The sequence below is a fragment of the Morone saxatilis genome, unplaced genomic scaffold (genome assembly GCF_004916995.1).
Source record: "Morone saxatilis isolate NCDOM2014 unplaced genomic scaffold, NCSU_SB_2.0 Contig22, whole genome shotgun sequence".
In the NCBI taxonomy this organism is placed as follows: domain Eukaryota; kingdom Metazoa; phylum Chordata; class Actinopteri; family Moronidae; genus Morone; species Morone saxatilis.
In genome coordinates, this window is record NW_023339785.1 from 3,245,897 (window position 1) to 3,267,406 (window position 21,510).

Sequence of the window (21,510 nt, forward strand, 5' to 3'; positions counted from 1 at the left end):
GTCACGTGCGATTAGAATGAAAACATATCCCAGAGAACAGACCAACTCGGTAAATAAGTGTTATTAACCCCAGGTTCATTTTGCGCCGGAATTGTCCTTTAAACTTGGCGGTTCTGGATGTAGCTGTTCTTTTGTTGCATTTGCATCTGGACATGTACCGTTGCGCATTTGTTGTCTTTACTTTGTATGAGGCAGGCCCTGCATGTAAACTTTCAAAAACCTTATTGAACACTATTAAGGATTAGGGGCACTTTGTTGGTTTATTGTTCTTTTAATTCCTAGATTAATAAATATACCTTTTCCCAATATGTTATTTGTTTTGTCAATGGTGGTTGATAGGTGAGCTTAAAGCAGCATACAGTAATTTACTTGAATTGTGTTCACTTGAACTAGTAAATGAATCCATTATGTTTGCATCTGTACATCTGACACACCTCTGTGACCTTAATTAGTACGGATGCCAAAGGGCATTTGATGATAGGACAATTTGTTTCTTAACAGACTAGCTGAAAAAACAACATAAAGTGCTGTTCCACCCCGAACTTCTAGAGGGATGACCATTCATCCAAAAGATGTGGTTACTGGTTGGCTCCAAAGTCTTCCATAGGTGTTGATCTGGTGGCTGTGGTGATGTCACTTTAATACTTATTCAAGTGTCTCTTTAATTTGTCAGTCGTGGGCGTATACAGTAAACACTGTATCAAAATAAACAAGTACAAGTGACCACCAGTGTGCACCATTTGTAGTCTCTTCTCAATGCCCTACAAAATGATAATAAAGTGAAAGCAAAAACTATTGGAATTACCACTAGTCATTGTGCCTGTAGGTTTATTGTGTGTGCCTGGATTGTTCATCTATTTATCCACACAAACCTTTGTCTGCTCTTTATCTGCAAACATAGCATACTTGGCTGCTACCACATTGTGTAATAAACCAGCCTCAAAGTTCTGCAGATCCAAAAGTGATTTGACTGCCCTCGTTTCTTCTTTAAGCGGATTCTCTTCTTTCAATTTTTTGTTCAACTGAGGAAACAATATACTGTGTGGGATTTCTACTGCTCCACTCACTGCCTCTGTAGTTGTCTTTCCCCCAGGCTTGTTGCTTTGATTAAAATGGGGATACTGCTGAAACTGTTGGGTGGTCTTTTCGCTGCTTTGGAATTTAAAGAGTCGTTTTATTGCTTCCACCACTTGGCTAACGCCCTTTAGCCCTGAGGGCACGAGAGAGAGATTCAAATTTTTCTTAAATCTTCTCTGCGAAGGTTGGACCACTTTTTTGTGTGCTGTGTGCTTTGACTCACAGACCCACAGACTGATAAGAAGAGAAAAAGATGCAAAGATTAATGAAAGTGAAGGACAGATGGGAATATCACAGGCAGATTGAATAAGAATGAATGTCTCTAATTATCTTCAAATGAGAAGAAAACTCTCCCTATTGTGGACATTTTGCTCTTGTTCACTTTTGCGTTTGTTTGATTATTTGGATGACTATTCGGTGTTACCTTGGCAACAGCAAGCTTTCCAAAGTAACTATGGTAGAGATAAGAGCTGGAGCCCAGTAGGACTGCTAACACATCATTCCTATCACCTACAGATAATAATGACTCCTCGACTCTGTAAACATCTCATTAGATTTTGGAATTTGGTGTCTCAGCCTGTTTCTGACACTTATTTGTACATAATTAAATATCTGTTGTTCTTAGCATAGTAGCAGAGGTGCAGTAGTAAATACAGAGGTGGGCCCACCATGACTGATACAGTTGATCTGAAAATAGATGAATAAACTATTTAATGCATGATGTAACGTTTATTAATAAATTGAAATTTGGGTGCCTATTTGGTTTATACAATGTGATGTTTCAGTATGTGTGCTCTTAAATAGACATATCTTCTATCTGTTGGATGTTGCTTTTTATTGTACTTTGTATCTTTTTGTTTTTTTAGTGCTATCGTCTGACCGATGACGTATATGCTTTGAGTGGATGAAGTTGATCACCTCTCAAGCTAAATTCTATAGTTCTCTGATTGGACGGTTGAATGATTGAGGCAGCTCCTATATGTGTGTATATATAAAGTGCCATTGTGCTGCCCATGTACCTGCTGAAGGTTGTGTAGACTGACATAAATTAATAGTTATTTTTGTGAAAAAGTTTTGTTAAGAAAAACAAGTCAATGTGCCTTATTGTACAATCATCATAGAAACTGGTTAACATGCTACCACAGTATTAGTAGTATTGAAGTATACAGTAATAATATTGAACCCCTTGAATCTAATTGATGCAAACATTTAAAAAGGCACAACTGCTCTCACATGGCTGAAGTAAGCGTGACTTCCGGTGTCCATCGCTAATAAATATCCAGACATTTGCTGAATACATAAAAAAAATGACATCCCCTATAACTCAACATCTTGCAGTATTCATCCTAGATTTTTCTCTTCCATGTAGAAGTCATTCAGACATTTTCAGGCTAATTGTGAAGCGGATGCAGTATGACTTCTTCTTGATGCACCAAACTGTAAATAATGGTGATGAAGATAGAAATATATTTATATTGTGGCATAATAATAATAGCACCTTGTAAACTCGAATGTGGATCAACGAAAAAATATTAAAAATGTAATATTGTTTTCCCTTGGCCAGAGGTCTATCAGTCCAATGACCTTTAAGAAAAAGTACAAATATCTTTTTAAGATGATGCAGACAACAAAATGGGGAAATTATGGTAGAAGGATGTGTCGGTTTGGTAAAGGATAAGATTCAGGGGATTCATGTGAAAGGCTAAGAACTTCACAAGTGCAGTAAGACAAGCTTGTCTGTGAGATGGGAGGGTTGCACTACGTGACCCAGTTTTGTGTAGTGATGTTAGGAATGGTTCTCATATCTGGTTGACAGCAGTAATGTGGAGCCTCCAGCAGCCGTGAGCATAACCCAACGGCTCCAGCCAGTAAGCATGATTAATGACGTGGTCCCACACCAGCCCATGCAGTGCCCTACATACATACATCTGATAGTTTCACATATGTGTTAGCACGCTTTGTTTGGTTGATGACACAAGTCAAGATGAGGTGGTAGACAAGTGACGCAAAACACCAATACAGGCATACATTAGCAAACATCAATTTCCATTTTAATGCCAAATTAGCATCTTTAGCATACTTCTTAATCTTCAACCAACTATTTCTTTAGTAGAGATTTAATCTGATTTTGCTGCTAACTTACCAGGAGGCCAATTTGTCATATCACATATGTTCTGGCAAGGTGGCATCACATTACCGTCTTATCTGTCATATGCTATACATCTAGCATTTGCAGTTTGCAGGAGTTTGTCTTCTGGCATGGATTATTTACCAGTTACACATTCTAACATCAGCTCCTGTGCCATGCCAAATGTGGTCCACATGATGTACACTTTATGGGGTTTTGAAATTTTAAATGAGCTACAGTAGCATCACTCTGAAATGATAAGCCACTTCCTCAGTTGGACAGATTTACTAGTATCTTCACAGGATAACATTCTGTTATTAGCTGCATTTTGAATAAGCTGGAGCTTTTTGGTGGTCTTCTTGGGTAGCCCTGTCAGAAAGCCACAAATGCTGGTGTTATTACACAATGAAGTGAAAATGTGTTACATTTTGTCAGGCTATTGCACAATGTTACATTTAAGCTGGTTCAAAGTTACAGTCCTAATAAGTATTCTTGCTTGTACATTAAAGAGTATTGTCAGTGCCTCACAGCAAAGAATCTTAATTTTTGATTAGCCAACATTGCTCCTAATGCATAACCCCGCTCTTCCACAGTCTCTGAAAGGTTTTGATTGGTGGAGACTTGTCAAGGGGGCGACATGATACATTTTTCATGTCACACACATTTTACGTAAGAATGTTCCAAGGTAATGTGCAGATGGTTTGGAGTCATGCCTCATATGATCTTATGATATCAGGGTATAATGCTATCAGTAGGGTGGGTTAAGACTCTGCCATCCCAGGAACAAAAATATTGCTAATCTGTTTACACCTGTTTGAATTTGAGCCACTAAGAGGAGCTCACAACTATGTATTACATAGCCCACCTTTGGACTTCCCTTCAGAAAATGCTCTTGAAAAAATGTTATGTTTATTGCCCCCCCCCAACAGTGAAATGAAATATCTGCCCTAAGAGCCATAAGTCAATACGATGCAGTCAGTCAGACTCAGAGCAATCTGATAGCAGCAAGAGTCTCTTTCCCCCTTGAATCAGCTTTCCCTCTCGCTCTACTGTTTACCTTCCCTCTCCTCACCACTTCTGGTGTCCTGTGACAGATCCTGTTTTCTGGATGATTGCTTTCCAGAGGAGAGTTCGGCCCTTAGACAGCATGAATCCAAACAGAAGGATGGAAAGAGCAGGTCGCCTCTGCCTGCTTGTGTTGTTACAGTACATTTGTCAATTGTTTGCTCATTCATTCTCTTGTTTGCTCATTCAATACGTGCATTCAGCTGTTTATTCATTTTTTTCATCAATGTAATCCATTCAGGACAGAGCTAGAGATGGATAAGGCCTGCTAGTGATGATAATGATGCAGAAGATTAGTAGTGTAAAACAAATCAGCTGCGCTGTAAGAAAACTGTTTTCTCAAGTAACCACATGACCTTTGAATTATTCTTGTCCTGCCCCCAAAAAGTTTGTATGTGATCTACCAGATCAACAGAATGGTTTCATTTAAGCCAAACCTCTTTAGCAGCTGTCACTGTTGTTTTTGAGTCACTTATCGCACACATCATCACACACATCCAGCATTTAACCACACCCATAGCTCATGCTGTAGCTGCCAGTAGTTCCTCATGCAACGCTGATTGGTCCGAACCACTGTGGTGAAACACAAGTGCATAGCTTGAGGTCTTTATTATAATTATAATTGGTTATTGCATGGTATTGTGATTTTGTCATCTTGAGTCCAGCTGCCTTGTACGGTAGTAGTTGTTAGGTTTTTGTTTAGTTTTGGCAACAACCATGGCCATGGGTTAAAAAAAAAAATATATATATATATATATATATACATATATATGTATATAAAGTTCATGGTAGTTAAGGAATCTGTAATAGTTAAGAAAGAAACCAAGTGCACACAGGTGAATAGAATGACAGATACATTTAAATGATTGGTCAGCTCAGTATCTGTAGGAAAATACCTAGTTTGAAAGATTCTGCCCCTCAGAATTCACATCCAACACTCACGCTCAGTGCCAACACAAGTGGCGTGTTTATATGTAGCTCAATCTGTAGGGACTTGGGAAATCCAGCGCGGACCACAGTATGGAGTGTGGACTGGTAGCTGGAGAGGTGCCAGTTCTGCCTCCTGTGCACCGCTAAGGTGCTCTTGAGCAAGGCACCTAACCCCTAACTGTGTGCGATTGTATTTCGGTCCTATGAGTGTAAACCTTGAGTAAAAATGGCACACCAAAAACACACCCAGTATGAATTCAAGGTTTACCCTCCATACCACATTATCTTTTCATAACATCCGTCACCTCAAGCCACCTGTACATAACTTTGACACATTGATTCTTCACTGCAGTGTTGACGGCAGTTTACAGCTCAATCTGAGTCTATTTGACTTTTTTTCTATCCCTCCATTCAAGCCCCACTTTTGCCGTTTGGTGGCTGTGTAGCAGAGTGCAGACTTGGCAGCCAACACAGTACACCGTCTTTTTCAAATCTGAATAATTCATTCAGTAACAGCTTACATAATCTCAATAAGAAATCCTCCATTCATACAAAAAAGCATTTGCTTGCTGAAGCTGAGCATGCACACACACTAACTGAAGAAAGGACGCCTAGGCTCCCATTCAACTTAGGCAGGATCATATCTGAATCGAAGCACGCCAAAAATACCGTCAAAATCTCCGGCAATGAAACTGACATCTGCCAAGCGTTTGATCCTGTTATCCTCCCAGTTGGACAGGAGTCGGCAGGAGGTGGAGGGTGTGTTGAGGGTGGGTTGAGTGCTCCATTATACAGCGTTTCCAACCCGTTTCCATTCATGCCTGACAAGGTAATTTATCCCACCTGTCACTGATAGCACTTCCAGGCACATGCCGGCTCAGCCTCCTCCTGATCTTTGACCCTCTCCTTTCAGAAAACCACACACATCCTGTTAGATCCTCAGTCACCCTGTTTTTCCACACATCTCGTACATAAGATTCATACATACATACATAAAATACATTTTTTATACCACATATGCAGCTTCAATATGATATATTGCAGCTCCCGTAAACACACAAATGCTGCATTTATTTATACAGCATGTCATATTAAAGGTCATTCACAATTGCACTGAAGGTTTTTCTCAATGGAAAATATTTTTTTGCTCTTCTCCCAACTGGTTCCGGTAAGATTTTGCCTACATTATATGGTTTGTTGATCTGATCGACTTCACTGTTTACTCTAACACCATTTTAAGCAGCAGCAGGCAGTTGTTTTCAGTGAAAAAGCTCTGATAAACCCACTTTCAAAGCGACTAGTTGGTGCAGAATGTGGAGCATCGTGCAGCTAAACAGGTAGATATTTATTTCAGGAGGTGTTGGAGTTGAACACAGAGCTTAAACGAGAATGAATATTGAACCAAAATTAGAAAAAGGTCTGAAACACAAGTTCAAATAAATGCTTAAAAATGACATATTACTTTTCTGTTTCAAGTAGTTTTGTTCAGTTCAGATCAAAAATATATATATTATGTTCAGTCTGCAGCTGGTTTAAGCTGTTATGTTCAGTCCAGTAAAAAACAAGGCATATGCAAGAACTTTTTATATAAGGTTAATAGCAAATGGCTCTATTTGCCACAGAGTCAAATTGTGATCATTTATGTGGCTTTTGTGGTCATAACCTTTTTACCAGGCAGTAACACAAAATCAATTAATGGAGGTTATAAAATTGATAATGTTTATATCAAATATATATAGAATTGAAGAATTATCTGTCAGATTTTCTGAAACAGAAAACAGACATACAGAAACAAGACAACTGTAGCAAATGAGAGAGATAAAAAGGACACTCTTGAGTGTGCTAATGCTGCAATTTGACTTCCCACAGGACAATCTGTATCCGGAAAGATACAAGTTCATGGATCTGTATCCAGATCTGTATATCATATATCATATCATATTATATTATATAAAAATAAAATCTGTCAAAAAAAAAGTCCATATCTGTGACAAATACAAATGTATCACCAACTTGTAAATTTCTGTCGATTTATTCCAATGTCCTCTCTTGAGATTGTTAGCCAGCAGTGGTTAATATTCATAAGACATAATATTATACTAAATTAATTGTACGATATAAAGTTAGAGAAACAGAGATGGGAGATAAATGCCTGGAATGGGATCATCTGTATTATTGTTAATTCAGTGATATTGTCTTTACAGAATTCCCTTTTTTGCCAGATCAAATAGAATGGAAAAGCAAGAATCAAAAGAAACGAGTACATAAACCCACAATCCTCTTTGACTCTATTCTGTAGTGTGCAGACAGCAGGGGTTCTGCAGGTTTTAACAGCTTAAATCTATCACTTTATAAGACCGTTATGAAGGCAATTTAAGACCTATTTCACGTCCATACTGGCAAAAAAAAGTACGAAGGATATGAAGGAAAAACGGTACCATTTCGGTTTCGACTGAAAAATGCAACTTTATACAAGTCACTTTATTAATCCAATCAATTGTTAAGACCTGTTAAAATCATATTTAAGACATTTTAAGGTCTAAAATTCAGATTATTGGATTTTATACTTTTTAAGACCCCTCGGACATCCTGTGATTGACAGTGTCTGGTTTCCATATCAAGCAGGCTGTGAAAAACTGCCAAGAAATTCACATTTTCAGTTGAACACAGTATCCATATCTATCTTCAGTATATAGTGTTCTGCACAGGTAACCATTTCACACTGACTATATGAATCAAATTCAAGGGGTGGTGTGGAATATTTTAATATTAATTTTCCTGCTTTCATCCCTCACCAAGTTCAAGACTCTTGCTTCAACGCCAAAAAAATGACAAAAAGGGAAATAAAACTTAAAAGAGGGGCTTGAAGAATGTCTCTGCCAGCTTCTACACTGAAACAAATATGTCACATTTCATGTTGAAGTGGAGAACAATTAGCTAATTTGTGCTGACAAGTATCTCGGAGCTAAAGTCTGCCCAGTGTTTTCACACAGAGTTGTTCTCTTTGATACACACAGGCAAAGGACTGCTGCAGAAAGTGTGTATGATCTTATTGACACACACACACAGCGACTTCCACAAAGAATATACTGTCTTCTTTTTAAATCTGTATCTTCTTTGATACGCTCAGAAACACAATCACAGTAAAGTATCTCTGCAAACAAATACACGTATGTACACACGTTCATCCATACATACTGTCTCACACACACACACACACACACACAGAGGGCAGCCATGCAGTACCAGTCAGGAGTGTGTTTTAATGATGTGGAGGAAAACAAGGAAACACTGCTGTTTGCATTGGGTTCCTGTGTTGTGCTTTTAGTCGTCACTACCTCCACACCACTGATTAAAGCCGCAGCAGCAGCAGCTTCTCTGTGTGGAAGGGATTAGACTGGGAGAGGGAAATTACAGCCGCAGGATACACACAGGATATGCAAAACTAAATATGTAAAGGAATATCCTCTGCATGAATCTGTACCTCAGATGGAGCTTTAAAATGATTCTTTAAAAATGATACATCAAACCTGAGGTGTTACTGATTGGAAATGCGGTAGGTAGTTTATTTTACAAAGATAATAACAAAATTAGTAATTACAGTATAAGTATAATGCTGGTGGCAAAAACTCATATTGGCCAGTGAAGGCCAAATAATAAATAATAATGGACATGAACAATGATACTAAGATGAAATTGAATCACTGAAGAAACTAAATGAGGACAATTATGAGAACATGTTTAGAAAAGATAAGATATAGATCATTAAAATGAAATTTAATAAATGAAATAGAAATTACATTTTTTAGGATAATATGTTCCACCATCTGATGCCTGTAGTTCCAGACTTTAAATTAGGGATAACAATTGAAGTTATTGATACCAATGCTATTCTCAATTTTCATCAGTTCCCTTATTGATTCCCGATTCATTTTCTGTGTGGGGAAAAAAGTAGGCATACACAGGCCGGCATCTAAAATGGATCAGATGGGAGAATATTCGTTTTCATAGAGGTTTTCTTAATTAATAAAAACAATTGCTAAGCCTGCCTTCATGGCGCTAATGTTATTGAAACAGGATATTTACCCTCTGTAACAAATGTGCTGTTCGGGTGGCCAAAGCTTCATGGGGAGTTGCGTGGCCTTCTTGATTTTAAGGCATGTAAGAAATCTTATAAAATATACACAGTAGGCCTATATCTGGGCATTTGGTTCACTCCTGTGAAGAAAAGTAAATGCAAAGTAATATAAATTAGTAAATTGTCTAATAGAACAATGGCTAGAGTTAGTTAGGCAGTAAAGGTTTTTGTGAGTGTGATATTTGACTGGAACATGTAACTAAGCATTGTGGCACATTCTCCTCGATCTCCTCTGGATTGGATTGACCCTCATTTGTACATCAATTTTGACAAAAACTGCAAATGATTAAATGTAATTAAATAATTTTGTCCAAATGCACCCAGATTTAATCTAAAAGAGACATCACTTTTGGTCTTATCAAATTCAGACAGTAATACGCTTATACACCTTGTTAAAACATCTAATTTTGTGTTTGGAATGGATAATTAAATCCTCAGTGTAGTCCCTGCATTCAGGACATCTTTTCAATTTCTCTTTTAACAGAACCAAACATATCCAGCGACTGGTTATCTATTAAAACTTTTCAGCACATTTTCAATGACATTTTGCTTAACCTTTTTAGAAATTACTGTGGTGTACTGATGTTAAAATGACAAACAGCTGTGTTTAACCTCCCTTCTCATCCAGCCTCCATGGGTCAACCTGACTTGCACCTTGCAGCCCTTTTAGTTAGGTGTGTGTTTGTGTGTTGGGGGAAGCAAGACTGTGATTTTTGTCACTTTTGATCCTCCAAGAAAAGTAAGAATATGAACAAGCTGATGATTATCCGGTAGATATGACAGACATGTTTAGTCTAGCTGTGAAACCCCAAATCTTATCTAAAACATGCAGAGAGAGCAGAACGACATCCAAATTTGATGCACATGCTAATGAGTAAAGATAAGAATGTGGCACACAGATTAGCAGCAGAGGAAATGCGCCGCTGATACCTGTAAGCTGTCAAAACAGTGTGAGCATTTAGCTGAAATTTGGTTCATTTGTCAGTTGGTATCACAGTTACTTTTCAACATTTCCTCTACATTCACAGTAAAAGACTGATTCTGATACTGTTAACAAGCCTGCACAGCGAGGAAAAAGAGCTGTGAAAGTAGGTGTAGTGTTTCTCAGACATCCCATTCAGAAAAAGGACACCTGCTTTTTCATTTCATGAACTGTGATGAAACTGTAGACGGACGCCATAGTTTATTTAAAACCAGCTCCTCTCTGATCACATGACGCTGCTGACTGTGTCATTTGTTCAACCACTCGACCACTGACTGTATGGCGCCTCTTGGCTTGAGATGTTTTAACACTTGAGTCTTGCAGTCATCCATCCTCCACTGTAGAGTGCGAACAGTGTTTTTTTTTTTGCTACCTTCTTACTGAATCAGAAGTCTTACAAACATATCTGTCCTTCGCTATCATTGTATTCCTGCTCTTCCTCTCTTTTTATTTAATCTCTTTGTAAGAAACTAATACCTTGACATTTGGTAAATAATGAAGCTGGCACTTCTGCTTTTTTTATTTTATTTAAATTCAATGTCATGCAAGTACATTGTTCACTGTGTACAATGTACTTGCCCAAAGAGTTGACTCTATGTCAGCATTGGCCTTGCAAGTTTTAAACAGTTGCAGTGCCTTGTTGCCATGAAACTGCATATGTGAATACATTTGGAGAATGTCAATATTAACACCAGAGTTGATGTTTTTCATCACAATACAGTCATTTCATTTAGCTTACAGCTCAAAAAATGCAAGAATGCAATACCTCTTTAAAGAGATTGAAGGTTATTATTAGTGTAGAATCAACAAAGATTGACCTTTTCATACACTCATATATTGAATTTCACTGAAAATGTGTGAAGGATATTTTAATAGGAAACTCCAACATTTTTATTCCAACATGGTACAAGAGGTTTACATACATAGCTCAACAACATAATGACATAAGTTAGGCATGTCTATCATCAATCACAGCCCACATTGTTACTCAAAATATACTGTACACTGCTGTGTGATGGATTATATCTTCACAAGGTTAAACAAGGTGTGTTAACATCCATTTATGGCTACCATGTGCACACTACTTTGCAATTAATGAACTGTACAGCAATCTTGCAATTACTTGTGTTCATTGACATATTTTGAATCCCTGAATCTGCTTTTTTGACGTGTGTGTGTGTGTGTGAAGCAGGGTGTGGATGAAAATTAACACTGTGCTTAGTCAAACTTGTGTAAGTAGAAATATAAAATTTCTGATTTGGTGTAATTTCAAAACACTGTATAAAAAGTCCTGTGTTCATAGCAAAGGCCTCAAGAGGATGCACAGTAATTTGCCTCAGAGTTATATTTCCATGCCCTTTGCCTGAAAGCACTTTGCAACAGTACAGTACGTGTCAGTTTTTTAAAGTGACGAATCTGAAAGGCAAATTTACTCTCTTCTGTCGTGGAAAAAGCAGCCTGCTTACTGACCTGAAATTAAGGCTCATTTTCCAAATCTATTTAACATTTCCTGCAGGGAGGCATAGTAAGCAAGCTGGCCGTCCTTCAGCTGGAGGACCATCTTATGAGAATCTGCTGAAGTGTCCTTGAGCAAGACGCTGAGGTCCTACACTCTCAAGGTATGCTGCTCGCTAGCCTCTGATCAGTCCTCTTACAAAAGCACAAATGTGAGCTGCTGAAGCTCGGACACTAGTTTGCAAGGCACCTCCTTAAAATTATGAATAGTTTTGTTAGTTTGAATTTACGCGGAGCAGATGGGTGAAGTTTACTGCATCAGTAGCATGACATGAGTGTTAAGTAAACAGAAAGCAAGTGACAGCTTACAGCCAAGAGAGTTAAAGGTTGTCACTGCTCAGCCCCAGTTTTCCTAGGAATTACATAACATTTTGGCGATTTTGCAGCACACAATCTGTGACTTTGTGGATCTCACATTTTGGATTTTTATTTCACTTTAATTAATTCAAATAAAGAAATACAGTTCATGCATACATACAGCTCCTTTTAATTATTTTATTTGTAGTTATTCATGAGTTAAAAGACGAATCGAAGCAGACTTGCCAAATGAAAGACATAATACAAACACGAATGAATACAGCAAGAAACACACATTTATCCTCCACATCTTGCACATTATGTTTGTGTCTCTTTTACACACAGATGAAAAACTGTGTATTTCTTGATCTCGGCTCATTCATAATCAAACAGCTCTAAATGAGGATGGCTGGCTCTGCTTTCAGCTTTGCCGGTGTACCATTCTTCGTGCCAGCAAAGTGGCATTTTTATCTGGTGTACACACTCTGGGTTTGCTTCTCACCTGTGTCTGTTTGGTATTTTGGTGACTCACTGTCAGCTTGGCTTTGGTTGAGTGGGAGGGGAACTGAAGTGAGGGGGTGTCAGGAGGGATCAGGCTGCGCACAGCAGCTCTGCTGTCACGTTGGTCCTGCTAAGACTAGATCAAGATGCACGGTGGCTTCTAGAGTATTTTCATGTCCCTACCATTTAAGATTTCTCTTAAATGAAGGAAGGACAAAATATAACACTGTGAAGTGCCAGAGTATCTTAAAGTTGATTCTATCTGCCTCCTCCTAAGCTAATTTAGGAGTGGTTCTGTTTATTCACTCTGTATCTACATCAATGACACATGGTTATCAGTATACTCTCTACGTCTCCAACTTGTTTGAGAAGAGAAAAAAGGTAAGAAACAGCATCAAAAGTTCTTCCTTTTAATAACTGGCCACATGTTGGCTTTGTCCAGACATTTTTCAGCATCCCTGATAGAATTTGAAAGTAGAAAATGCTTCAGCAATCTCATCATTATTACTTATTATAACATACATTATTTCATGCAGATGAAGTCCTTCTTTTGCCTAATTTGTTTGACTATTTTCTTATTTTAACAGGCTCTATTTTTATTGAATAAAATAAGGTTTATAGATAAAACTAGTGGTACTGGCAGTGATAATGACCTCTTTGACTTACATCTTACTAGCTACATGAATATCTTTTGTCAGCATGCTGCAGCTTCTTCCCTGGCTGCTCTTTGACAAAGAAAACAAGTAACCAAGCAACAAAGAAGACACATCTAATCAGCTGCAGAGGGAGAAACAAAGTGCTGTATTTATGTGAAGCAACTGGCCTTATCAAACAGGAAAATAACGGAAAAATGTAACTTGTACAATGGTCAAAATATGCATTAAACTTGACAGTTGTAGGTCATTTTGGGAAAAGATCTACGTCCAAACAAGAGATTGGTTCACACAAGGAGCACTACTTTTTGAGTAACTGGGTTATAATAAAACCACAACCAAAAGGTGGTTTAATTACTGTTAATTAATTGTTAACTCAATTCAATGCAGGTGAACAGAATTGTTAAAAAGTATTTTGCATTTCTAGAAACAATATCCGGTTTCTGAGGTTGATTCAGAAACTTTGCTGTCAACAGTTTTCATTGGAACATTTTAGAAAAATTAGTCCCCTTGAAAGTGTTTATATCCTAATTTAAACCAGCAGATGGTAATTAGTCTTGTGATACAGAAGATCTGAGATCTCGCTGCCTACCAGTCATCTGGGATTTATTAAATGCAAAGGAGTTACTTGAATGGCTGCTAGAACAACTACTAACAAATGTATGCCCCTACTTCGAGGAAATGCCTTACCTGAAATGATGCTCAGCCCCCATTCTGCTCTGTAGTGAAACAAACTGGAGATATAGTGAATCACTGTGGAACATGGAAAACGGATATTCCGAGCAACATTAGATGGTACAACAGTAAGTGTTACTGCATGTCACCAGCAAATCATTGCCCTAAAACTTTGGACTTTTGGACATTTTAGTTGACAAAATGTTAAACCTTTTTTTATATTATTTTATTTTTTGTGCAGTGTAACAATTGGAGAATGTAAGAATCACTATAGGGCTGCAATAAAATTAAAGGCTGTTCTGCCCCACCTTGTCCAGTGGGGCAGGACGGAACTGGGATGTGGCTTTAACAGTTGTAAATAGCAGTGCCAGACTATACTGTTTGTATTCTTAACCATATTATGCAATCCAATTCAAGAAACCACAAACTACTGCTTTAAAAACCTGTCTGACACAGATCCACCAAAGATGGATGATTATGAGCTTAACAAAGGTAGATCTGTTGCGTTTTGTTGCACAGTTTTGGTTTTCATGCATTCCACCCCCTGCGGTCTCTCTATCAGAGGAATGAGAGGTTCACACTTTGGCTGCGTGGCTCAGCAGCGGGGATGTGTGGTCTCTGTAGGTGGTGTAGCAGCTTACATTGATTACTGTGGCAAAGCTCAGCTGCTGCATACTGCGAGTAGATGTGTCACATCTCTGAAGCATCCCCCCCCAAAAAAATATAGCTATGCCCATCAGGTCTGTAAACTTTACAAAACGCTGTGTGAGGTAGCAACATAAAATCAGACTGACAAGCAGCCAAGCCTCCCTTACTGCACCATGCTCAAGAAAACTGCGTTATTTTATGCTATCACAAGACCACTGCACTTAGTTTTCATATGACATAATCATTGTGGTAAAAAAGATGTAATCAGTCAATATTTTATGACACAGATATTTGAAAGGGCTTTAAAATAATAACTCTTGTGTGTGTTCAGTACGGACCTGAAGCGAGGGGGTGATTAGTTTGTTAGCAGGGTTGAGTGAATACTTGGCTGATGGATAATGTACTTCTTACAAGTATCATCAAGTAAAATGTATCAATTCAATAAATATAACTTTTATATAAAAAAAAAATCTGGAAATAGTTCTCTTACTCTTGTGATCAAAAACATTGCTCTAAAGTTCAACTCTGAGGCTGTTCTGTAAATAAATATAAAAAAATTAACAACAGTTTTGAACTGAAAAACTATTACCTTGGGACTGTAGAGGCTTCTGTTGGCTTAGCTTGTTAGCATTAGAATTGAGTTTGCTTTCAGGGCATACCGTAGAGTTTTTTTGTATATACAAAAATGGTGTGAATGTGGATAAATTAGTTAGTTTCTGTTTGTGATGGCCTTTGCTATTCACTGTATGAATGTGTGTGAGTTGGTGAATGGGGCATGTCAGGTAAAAGCGCTTTGAGTGGTCAGAAGACTAGAAAGGTGCTATACAGGTAAGGTCCATTTACCATTTACAATTCACATCCTCAATTACCGCAAACAACAGACTTCTGGAACAGAAGAGAATGCTGGCAAATAAAATTGATAATGAAATTTGTGGAGAAGGTTCAAAGGACTCTGAAGGCCTGAGCAATATTAGAGAAAGGAGGATTCTCACATTAGTTTGACCCTGATTCTTTTTGCCTAAAGTGAAGTTTGAAGCTGTCTGATTTCAGCAAACATAATGACACAGAATGATGGATTAATATGGGTCAGTCATACCAAGGTGAGATTTGGACAAAGTCTGCAGACGCTCTTCTTCTCTCCATCATCCCTCCATTTGTCTACATTTGCATTTTTTTCTAGCTGTGTTTCTCTCAGATTGTGGCCGTCTGTCTCTTTTTTGGGTTCCTTTCTCTTTACTTTCTGTCTGCTTGTCTTTCTATTTCTGCCTCCCCTTCCCTTAATAACCTTCTCAGTGTCTCTCACTGTCTGACATACACTTACTTTTCTGAGCTCAGTGAATCCATTCAGCCATATATGCACTCAATATTGCACTCATCTCAAATCTTAAGAGTTTTAGCGGACATCCATCCTCAGGCAGGAGAGTCCACTTCAACACACAGCAACGTCTCAAAGTCCCAAAATATACCCAGCTCTAACAGGAGGGAGACCAATATAAAATGCTTAGGCTTCAATTTTCTGCTGTGTATTTAACTTCATGTTACTCTCTGGATGCTGCTGCATTATATGAATCAGGTCACTGGGCATTAAATCCAGGATCTTGTTGGATTTTGTTAGCAAGGCTGTTATCACAACCCTTATAGTGTGAGTTCAACGTAAAGTTCAACTTTATTGGAGATTTTGATTGTCTTGTCTTGTCAGAACTTTGCTAAAGAAGGACTGACATGCTTCTAATTAAGCCTACAACTGTGTCACTGCCCAGAATATGACATTATTGTCAAAACCTGACAATTGCAAGCTAATAAGCAGTCAACTCACAGTCCGTAGTGTGCTGTAGCTGCTGATTAATTACACTGTTTCAGCTCATCTCCACCCACCATACAATTTAAAGAAATGTTTATAAGTTGAGTGATGGAAGAAATGGGGGAGATATTGCCTCTATTTAATGCTAGACATCCAAAATGGAGTGGTTTTGACATGAAGTTTTGACAGCATGTCTGCTTATAAGACACGTAGATGTTAAGATAATTGTGACATCTTTGTTTAAATGACAAAATTCTCAGATTTTACAAGCAAGTATACTAGTATATACCCATTAAGCTGACAATGTAAAAAGAACAACCTCTAATTGCATGTTTGTGGAAGAGGGAATGAAACCATCGCTGCAGACAGATATACACAGTGCAGTGGGACTTCTTATGTTTACATTCTACTGTCTAATTGTTTGAAGCACCAGTACAGAGACAACTGAGGATAAATACCACTTCTACAATGGCCATCACTGTAATTATCGTCAGCAAACCATACAGTAAAAAATGACGACTCTTTTGATAATGATCTGTTTCACATAAACATCACTGACGTCGGCTTAACATCCAACATACAGTAAGAATTGTTTGTCGCCTACAGGTTTTTCTGTGGTGTTTACTGTGTGACTCTAATCACTAGGCTGGTCTGAGCATCTCTCTGCTGGTGTGATAGGAACCAAACAAATGATTTTACACTTGGTCAAAACATGTTGCCAGGCAACCCTAACTGGTGTTTGATTTTCGCCGTCATAAGCTTGAAATTCCCCCAGGAACCTTCGGAAGACGAGTGTCGCTTTATTAAAACCAAAATGTTCCTTGTCATTCTGTCAGTTTGTAAATAACACTGTGTTTCCTCTGAAACTTGCTCTCGGACTCTAACTGTGATTGTTTTAAGGTTTTGGACTTTAAAATGTATTCCACTGTTGCACAATTTGTCTAAGTGTGGGTATGAGCTTCAGCTTAATGCTAAAAATGTAACTTGCATAAGTTAGTCTATCAGAAGAAGAACGTGACTATTTCTCAACCAATTGTATTTCACTCTGTGTAAGTAATGATAACAGTACAGTTGACTAATATGGCATCAGAAGGGGGTTAGTGCCATTCTCTCACTGTACTTCTATATTCACAGTTTGTGGACAATTATTACATCTAATTGTCTAAATGCTGGCAGGGAATTCTGCAAGTGATTTACTCCCATGCAGAGCATTAGCGAGTTCCAGCGCTGATATTGGGCAATAGGCCTGGCTTAGTGTGCAGGGGCATTGTCGTGTTGAAACAAGAGAGGGCTTCCCCAAACCATGGCCACACAGTTCAAAGCACTTTATTGTCTAACATATGATCTATCATTAAGATAAGCATGAACAGTGAAGTGCCACTATGACAGTACACTACAAAGTTACAAGCTATAGCTGCACTACGCTATGCGGAATATGATGGAAACTTACTTACTTATCACTGTGTGAAACTGGCTGAAGGCATAAGACCATAATGAGAACTTGAGCTTTACTTTATAAATAATATAAATTGAAGTCCTTCACATGCTAAAGGCCATACTGTAACCTGAATAGTCAGTATTGATTCAACCACAGGGCAATGCTTAGCGATCTTAAGAGCTAAGAGGCAGAATAGGAAATGTTTAATTTTTGAGTTAGATTGACATTATAGTAATCTTGACGCATTGCTACAGTTACCCACATTATCCAAAATATAACATAATATTGTTATTTTGCTTCCCTATAATTAAACTCTGTACCTGCTCAATATCAATTTGTTAGAATTGTTACTGTTAGCATTTAGCTCAAAGTAATTCTGTAACTAAGTACAGCCTTACAGAGCTGCTACTGGCTGTAGACTGACTTATTTATTTGATTTAATTTGTCATAATTTCACCTGCAACTTGAAGTCTCATGCATGTAACTCATAAAGATTATTCCAGTGGGAGTATTTCTTCAGCCATGAACTTGGCAAAGCATGAACAGTGAGCGCGTGACTCATAACGGGCTGCCAGTTGGTTTCAGACAATTCAGACTTTGAAGTGACAGAATAATTTCCATGTAAAGAGCTGTCAGTCACGTCTTTCAGAGTTGGCAGTTATTTTGTAATTGAGCTTCACCTCTGAAGCATGTCTTTGTCTAATGGGACTGCAGGTGGAGGTGAAGATGTGGTGCTGTGATGGGTCACATGTTTTAAGGCTCAAATACCCACCTCAGTCAGACCCGGCCCCAGGTGCAACCCATTTCCAGATTTCCCCCGCTGCATTACGGGCAAAGCCAACATCAGGGTGAGGCCAATAAATGATTGATAATTGGAGGGGAAATAGATGTACTACCAGAAAAACTGCTGTAAAGTAATTGGATGAAACTGAGCTCATATTGGATGCCATGTCCTCAACTTCGGGATATGTGTGCGAGTGTGTGGGAAGCTGCCAGAATCACGTTTTGTGCCTCCGGGAAATTGTTATGAAGACAATTAGCCTCAAATGGCTCGCAGCACTTCTTACTCCACATTAACACAAACGGTTGTCTGATGCCTCACACTGTTCTGTCACTAATTTGAGTTTGAATCACACAAGAAATTAGTCAGTGGTTGTGGGAAAAGGAGAAATTAGCTGCCTGTTTCCTTCACTTATGACTAAATGGAGAACTGTGACTCACTCGTATTTGTTTTCAGCCGCTCTGAAGGCGAGATGGGAGGTAGGACACAAGAGGAAAAAGTATGAGCCTCATTATTATACGTTTTTAAAGGTGCATTGAGTTATCCGTGACATTTACTGACCTCTCTGAGCACACAGCAGGTCTCCCACTGCAAGGCTGTGGTATAGCCAACACAGTGTGTCAATTACAGGTAATTGTAGCAAACAGTTAGGTAACATTTTCACAGCTGACAGTAGTACAGGTAAATTAGAGATCAATTAATTAGATAGGATTAAATCTAGCTGGGGCCTGTGATAAGTATTTTATACACTAACACTCAAACCAAGCTGAATCTGCTCTAATAGTTTCATTGCATTTGTGATAAAGGTAGAATGTTTACCAAAAAAGTATTTTTCACTATAAAGGTGCAATGCAATGTGACTAAATAATCTCAATTTAAGATCCACTTATTAGCTTTTTCGAGACAATTGACAGTCTTCATCAGATGAAGATGGTTATTTATCTCCAAATCTGGACCCAACCTGACCAGTTTATGTAAGTCCCATAACCTGATCTGTGACTGAACACAAGACCCAGATTGAAAAGCATTGGAACTTTACTTTAAACTCCAACAGACCAACAGAAAGTCCCAAAAAAAAAAGACTTATTGGCCAGTACTGACATCCGAATATCAGCGGGTGCTTAGGATTGCCTGGGAAAAACTGGCCAAACACGGAAAATTCAGTCATATATATATCAGAGATGAGAAATTACAGTACATATTTCTACACAATTTTTACTTCACATGTGTCCAAGGCAGATTTCATACTGACTCTGAGGTCCTTTTCTATTCTTATCCCTCTCTGGTGTATTTAGTGTCAGGACGATTTGTGGACACTACTCTCCTTCCCTGCCTGAACCATTGGTCACACATCATTAAGTGTCCCATTCAGGAAGATAGGGTCGCCGCATTATGTTCAGGCCACCATCTCAGGAGTGCAGATGAGTTTTGCCAGCCTGAAATGGGCTCAGCTATTCCTGGTTTATCAGTACATTACACTGTCAGGAAAACAGGAAGCAGACTCATTTTGTTAGCAGACTGCTAGCAAGATCTTACCAAAATAAACCTTTAGTGAAATCACAGTTGTAAAACAAGAAATAGCCTAAACACTACAACTATTATTTGGACTTTCTAAAGCTTTGGGAAGTCATTGTTGTAAACAGTTGGTCTGCTTTCAAAACATGAATCAAAACTCAAGCACAGCTTATCAAGTGGCCCATGCATAGGAGTTATGGGGAGGAGTTAATCTCCTGTCAGTCATCTGTCAGTTAAAACTTGGTCCAATCACCTGAAACATAACATTGATGTATGAACAATGACAGCGCCTTGACTCAGAGGATTCTTCCAGCATACCCTAGAACAAAATGAGTAATGTCAAATTTGTATGGCGAGCAATGAAAAGCAGCTGATTGAAAATTCAAGTTTGATACCCAAAAATCCTGAAAAATGACATCCGTAAACTGCACATATTCATGGCTGGTCTCAAACACGTCAGGGAAACATTACAAGGCCACCTTTTTCTATTTTTGTTGCTGTTTATAAAAAAAATGACCATACCTCTCTCCAGAATTTAAATTCATAAACAGCATAAATGTTTTGCATCTCATTCAGATGCTTTTTCTCTGTTTGCAGCCATAGTTTGTGATTTAAACTGGGAAGATGTGAATTTTGTCTGGAAAATGAGGTGTTGTTACCATGCTGATGAGCATATCAGTGTGCATGTGTTTGAGTTAGAGAGGTAGAAACATTGTGGAAAGACTGGGGCTGTGGCTGATGTGTGTGAGAGAGAGTTAAGGGGAGGGTGTGTCATTACTGAAGATGGGTTAATGCTACATCATCAGGCGAAAAATCCAAAGTAGAGGGAGTGAATAGATTTTGATTGATATACAAATGAATCTGTGTGTTTGCATGTTTGTGTGAGTTTGAGGGATCTGAAAAGATCATGTAAAACTGTGCGTGTGTGACTGAATGATTGCAACTGTGGGCTGTTGATGAAAATGATTGCTTCTCTTGTGTATTATGCAGCTTATCTTGTGCAGGTGGTGTTTTCCTCTCAGATCTCAAACGAATTCTGTCAAATGTAGCTTAATTTTCATCTTTGTCTGTATTTCATCTCATTTCGGTTGCAAACGTTGTTCCCTCAACTGCAGCATTTGCTCCAATTTGCACAAACAGCCTCAACTCTGTTGTGGGAAATGAAAATGATACATTTGTGTTTCAACTAGACTGCGACCAATGGTTTGTTACACAGAACCATCTGGAAAGTTATTGTTGGAAACTGTGCAGGCACTTTCGAACAATACCCAGCAGGTGATTGGAAGAACCATCTTTCTATCACCAACTACCAATCCCAACAGCAAACCATATAGTGTAGTCAAACTCTTACAGAAGCCAGTCGGGA

At 38.4% G+C, this 21,510-nt stretch overlaps 1 protein-coding gene across 1 annotated transcript in view; it reads left to right on the top strand.

Moving 5' to 3' along the window:
* The window catches only part of htr4 (5-hydroxytryptamine receptor 4), a 174,541-nt gene that overhangs the window by 56,140 nt on the left and 96,891 nt on the right, over positions 1-21,510 (top strand). The gene's annotated exons all lie outside the window — the stretch shown is intronic.